This window comes from Aegilops tauschii, chromosome 4 (genome assembly GCF_002575655.3).
Source record: "Aegilops tauschii subsp. strangulata cultivar AL8/78 chromosome 4, Aet v6.0, whole genome shotgun sequence".
NCBI lineage: Eukaryota > Viridiplantae > Streptophyta > Magnoliopsida > Poales > Poaceae > Aegilops > Aegilops tauschii.
The window spans coordinates 73,808,372-73,814,643 of record NC_053038.3 but is presented as its reverse complement, the minus strand read 5'-3'; positions in this window follow the sequence as shown (position 1 = coordinate 73,814,643).

The following is a 6,272-nucleotide window of genomic DNA, read 5'->3' as shown; positions in this document are numbered from 1 at the left end:
CGCGCCACCTCAGCTGCCTGACTGCCTACATGGCACCACGCACCTCACTGGCCAGGGCGCGTGTCAAGGCGAGGAGGAGCGGCGACGGACGGGACGGGCCTCACCCCCGTCCCCAATAAAGCAAGGGACACCTAAGCTATGCATTAAATGCGTCTTGTCCTGTAATACGAGCGATAAGCTCAGAGCACTGTACGCCTTTCCACCTCCTGTGTGTCACTGTGGCTGCCCCTTTCAATTATAAAAGGAGGCCCATGGCATACTGGAGGAGGATTCGGCTCTTTCGAACCACGCACTGACCACAGCTAGTTTGAGAGCTCAAGAACTCTCATAAATACACCCACCAAAGCAGGACTAGGGTTTTACGCATCCTCGCGGCCCGAACCCGGGTAAACGATCACTGTGCTGTCTACTAGCCCTGCTCTCCTCGCAACCCTCCGCCCCGGCAACCGTAGTAGGGATTCTTGTGATCCCATAGGTGTCGTTCCACACCGACATCTTTGGCGCGCTAGGTAGGGGGCGCAATTGTGAGAATCTGGTCTAGTAGTTAGCCTAGCAGTTCTTCATCGCTTTCGGTTTCTGAGAAGAAGGCGGCTGGAGGAACGACGCCGGCTCGGCAACAGAAAAGCTAAGTCATTCAGAGCCTTGGGTTATTTCCTTTTACACTTAAGGTTATCGTCCTCAAGGATCTTGCCTATGTATGGGAAACCTGCACGCAAAGGGCCCCCCCGCAATTGGCAACGCCCTTGTTCTGTTTCGAGTCCGCTCAACAGCTCAAAGCGGCCGCGTCGAGAGTGGCGGGGTAGCCTTCCAGACCTGGCAACGCTCCTGACTCTGACTCGAGTCAAAATCGACAGTTCGGGCGGCCGCGCTAAGGGCAGTAAGGTGGTTTGCCCGGCAGCAAGCACACCCGGCAGGCCAATGGGGATCCGTCCCCAAGACGCCGCCCTGGGTTTACGCGCCGGCAAAGCCTACCCAGTTACGTAGGGCGGACATATAAGGAAAAATCGAACAGGAAAATAACATGCATAATACCAAAAGTGCTGCAGAGTTATATTACATCAAATTGTTGCTGCGGTTCTAACTAGAGATAGCAATTGTCTTGGTTGTGAACCTGCAGTGGCAATAAAGAATGGGATACTTAATCCCGACGCTGGCCTTCCACCCTCTGAATTCCGCCGACTCGGCTGATGATGGGCTTGATGTGCTCCATGAGCGGCGCGAGGTCAGTGCCCTCCGGCAAGCTCTCCAGCGCGGCGTCGAAGTCGAGGTCGGGGTACCAGTGCGCCACCTTGGTGAGAACCTTGGTCATGGCTCCCTGGCAAAACCTCCGGGACTCGTCGGCCAGTGAGGCCGCCCGGTTGGCGTGGAGCCGCTCCAGAGCGCCGACGACCTTTTCGAAGAACATGGTCAGGCTGCAATTGGCGCTCCCGCTCCGCTCCGGGACGTACCTCACATCCGGCATCCCCATGATGGCTAGCTACGCGGCGGCCTGGTTGGCGACGGTGGCGAGGCGATCGAGCCAACGGTTCTCGCCCGCCACGCGATCCGCGAAGTTGAGGCCCTCGTTCTCCCGCAACTGCTTCTCGGCCTCCAGCTCCTTGGCCAGGGTCCCCTCTCGGGTCTTGGCCTCCTCTAGCACCTTCTCGAGACCCTCCGGCTTCAGCTTGAGGTCCTTGATGGAGTTGTTTGAAGGAAATATGCCCTAGAGGCAATAATAAAGTATTATTTATTTCCTTGTATCATGATAAATGTTTATTATTCATGCTAGAATTGTATTAACCGGAAACATAATACATGTGTGAATATATAGACAAACAGTGTCACTAGTATGCCTCTACTTGACTAGCTCGTTAATCAAAGATGGTTATGTTTGCTAGCCATAGACATAAGTTGTCATTTGATTAACGAGATCACCTCATTAGGAGAACGACGTGATTGACTTGACCCATTCCGTTAGCTTAGCACTCGATCGTTTAGTATGTTGCTATTGCTTTCTTCATGACTTATACATGTTCCTATGACTATGAGATTATGCAACTCCCGTTTACCGGAGGAACACTTTGTGTGCTACCAAACGTCACAACGTAAATGGGTGATTATAAAGGTGCTCTACAGGTGTCTCCAAAGGTACTTGTTGGGTTGGCGTATTTCGAGATTAGGATTTGTCACTCCAATTGTCGGAGAGGTATCTCTGGGCCCACTCGGTAATGCACATCACTATAAGCCTTGCAAGCATTGTGACTAATGAGTTAGTTGCGGGATGATGTGTTACGGAACGAGTAAAGAGACTTGCCGGTAACGAGATTGAACTAGGTATCGAGATACCGACGATCAAATCTCGGGCAAGTAACATACCGGTGACAAAGGGAACAACGTATGTTCTTATGCGGTCTGACCGATAAAGATCTTCGTAGAATATGTGCGAGCCAATATGGGCATCCAGGTCCCGCTATTGGTTATTGACCGGAGACGTGTCTCGGTCATGTCTACATAGTTCTCGAACCCGTAGGGTCCGCACGCTTAACGTTACGATGACAGTTTTATTGAGTTTTGATGTACCGAAGGAGTTCAGAGTCCCGGATGAGATCAGGGATATGACGAGGAGTCTCGAAATGGTCGAGACGTAAAAATCGATATATTGGACGACTATATTCGGACTTCGGAAAGGTTCCGAGTGATTCGGGTATTTTTCGGAGTACCGGAGAGTTACGGGAATTCGTATTGGGCCTTAATGGGCCATACGGGAAAGGAGAGAAAGGCCTCAAAAGGTGGCCGCACCCCTCCCCATGGTCTGGTCCGAATTGGACTAGGGAAGGGGGGCGCACCCTTCCTTCTTTCTCCTTCCCCCTTCCCTTCTCCTACTCCCACAAGGAAAGGAGGAGTCCTACTCCCGGTGGGAGTAGGACTCCCCCCTATGGCGCGCCTCTCCCCTTGGCCGGCTGCCTCCCCCTTGCTCCTTTATATACGGGGGCAGGGGGGCACCCCAGAGACACAACAATTGATCCTTGAGATCTCTTAGCCGTGTGCGGTGCCCCCCTCCACCATATTACACCTCGATAATACCGTTGCGGAGCTTAGGCGAAGCCCTGCGTCGGTGGAACATCATCATCGTCACCACGCCGTCGTGCTGACGAAACTCTCCCTCAACACTCGGCTGGATCGGAGTTCGAGGGACGTCATCGAGCTGAACGTGTGTAGAACTTGGAGGTGCCGTACCTTCGGTACTTGATCGGTCGGATCGTGAAGACGTACGACTACATCAACCGCGTTGTGATAACGCTTCCGCTGTCGGTCTACGAGGGTACGTGGACAACACTCTCCCCTCTCGTTGCTATGCATCACCATGATCTTGCGTGTGCGTAGGAATTTTTTTGAAATTACTACGTTCGCCAACAGTGGCTTAAAGGTGACTGGCGGGTGTCTGTCTCTCTCACTTTAGTTGAACCGAGTGTGGCTACACCTGGTCCTTGCGAAGGTTAAAACAGCACCAACTTGACAAACTATCGTTGTGGTTTTGATGCGTAGGTAAGAACGGTTCTTGCTAAGCCCGTAGCAGCCACGTAAAACTTGCAACAACAAAGTAGAGGACGTCTAACTTGTTTTTGCAGGGCATGTTGTGATGTGATATGGTCAAGACATGATGTGATATAATTTGTTGTATGAGATGATCATGTTTTGTAACCGAGTTATCGGCAACTGGCAGGAGCCATATGGTTGTCGTTTTATTGTATGCAATGCAATCGCCATGTAATGCTTTACTTTATCACTAAGCGGTAGCGATAGTCGTAGAAGCATAAGATTGACGAGACGACAACGATGCTACGATGGAGATCAAGGTGTCGCGCCGGTGACGATGGTGATCATGACGGTGCTTCGGAGATGGAGATCACGAGCACGGTGATTCGGAGATGGAGATCACAAGCACAAGATGATGATGGCCATATCATATCACTTATATTGATTGCATGTGATGTTAATCCTTTATGCATCTTATCTTGCTTTGTTTGACGGTAGCATTATAAGATGATCCTTCACTAAATTATCAAAGTATAAGTGTTCTCCCTGAGTATGCACCGTTGCAAAAGTTCTTCGTGCTGAGACACCACGTGATGATCGGGTGTGATAGGCTCTACGTTCAAATACAACGGGTGCAAAACAGTTGCACACGCGGAATACTCAGGTTAAACTTGACGAGCCTAGCATATAACAGATATGGCCTCGGAACGCGGAGACCGAAAGGTCGAGCGTGAATCATATAGTAGATATGATCAACATATTGATGTTCACCGTTGAAACTACTCCATCTCACGTGATGATCGGACATGGTTTAGTTGATATGGATCACGTGATCACTTAGAGGATTAGAGGGATGTCTATCTAAGTGGGAGTTCTTAAGTAATATGATTAATTGAACTTGAATTTATCATGAACTTAGTCCTGATAGTATTTTGCAAATTATGTTGTAGATCAATAGCTCGCGTTGTTGCTTCCCTGTTTTATTTTTGATATGTTCCTAGAGAAAATTATGTTGAAAGATGTTTGTAGCAAAGATGCGGATTGGATCCATGATCTGAGGATTATCCTCATTGCTACACAGAAAAATTATGTCCTTGATGCACCGCTAGGTGACAGACCTATTGCAGGAGCAGATGCAGACGTTATGAACGTCTGGCTAGCTCAATATGATGACTACTTGATAGTTTAGTGCACCATGCTTAACAGCTTAGAATCGGGACTTCAAAGACGTTTTGAACGTCATGGGCCATATGAGATGTTCCAGGAGTCGAAGTTAATATTTCAAGCAAATACCCGAGTTGAGAGATATGAAGTCTCCAACAAGTTCTATAGCTAAAAGATAGAGGAGAATCGCTCAACTAGTGAGCATGTGCTCAGATTTTCTGGGTACTACAATCGCTTGAATCAAGTGGGAGTTAATCTTCCAGATAAAATAGTGATTGACAGAATTCTCTAGTCACCATCACCAAAGTTAGTAGAACTTCGTGATGAACTATAGTATGTAAGGGATGACGAAAGTAATTCCCGAGCTCTTCGCGATACTGAAATCGACGAAGGTAGAAATCAAGAAAGAGCATCAAGTGTTGATGGTTAACAAGACCACTAGTTTCAAGAAAAGGGCAAAGGGATAGAAGGGGAACTTCAAGAAGAACGGCAAGCAAGTTGCTACTCAAGTGAAGAAGCCCAAGTCTGTACCTAAGCCTGAGACTAAGTGCTTCTACTGGAAAGGAACTGGTCACTGGAGGCGGAACTGCCCCAAGTATTTGGTGGATAAGAAAGATGGCAAAGTGAACAAAGGTATATTGGATATACATGTTATTGATGTGTACTTACTAGTGTTTATAGCAACCCCTCAGTATTTGATACTGGTTCAGTTGCTAAAGAGTAGTAACTCGAAACGGGAGTTGCAGAATAAACAGAGACTAGTAAAAGGAGAGGTGACGATTGTGTTGGAAGTAGTTCCAAGATTGATATGATCATCATCGCACACTCCCTATACTTTCGGGATTAGTTTTGAAACTAAATAAGTGTTATTTGGTGTTTGCGTTGAGCAGGAATATGATTTGATCATGTTTATTGCAATACGGTTATTCATTTAAGTTAGAGAACAATTGTTGTTCTGTTTACATGAATAAAACCTTCTATGGTCATACACACCAACGAAAATGGTTTGTTGGATCTCGATCGTACTGATACAAATATTCATAATATTGAAGCCAAAAGATGCAAAGTTAATAATGATAGTGCAACTTATTTGTGGCACTACCGTTTAGGTCATATTGGTGTAAAGCGCATGAAGAAACTCCATACTGATGGGATTTTGGAATCAATTGATTATGAATCACTTGATGCTTGCGAACCATGCCTCTTGGGCAAGATGACTAAAACTCCGTTCTCCGGAACTATGGAGAGAGCAACAGATTTGTTGGAAATCATACATACAGATGTATGTGGTCCGATGAATGTTGAGGCTCGTGGCGGATATCGTTATTTTCTCACCTTCACAGATGATTTAAGTAGATATGGGTATATCTACTTAATGAAACATAAGTCTGAAACATTTGAAAAGTTCAAAGAATTTCAGAGTGAAGTTGAAAATCATCGTAACAAGAAAATAAAGTTTCTACGATCAGATCGTGGAGGAGAATATTTGAGTTACGAGTTCGGTCTACATTTGAAACAATGCGGAATAGTTTCGCAACTCACGCCACCCGGAACACCACAGCGTAATGGTGTGTCCGAACGTCGTAATCGCA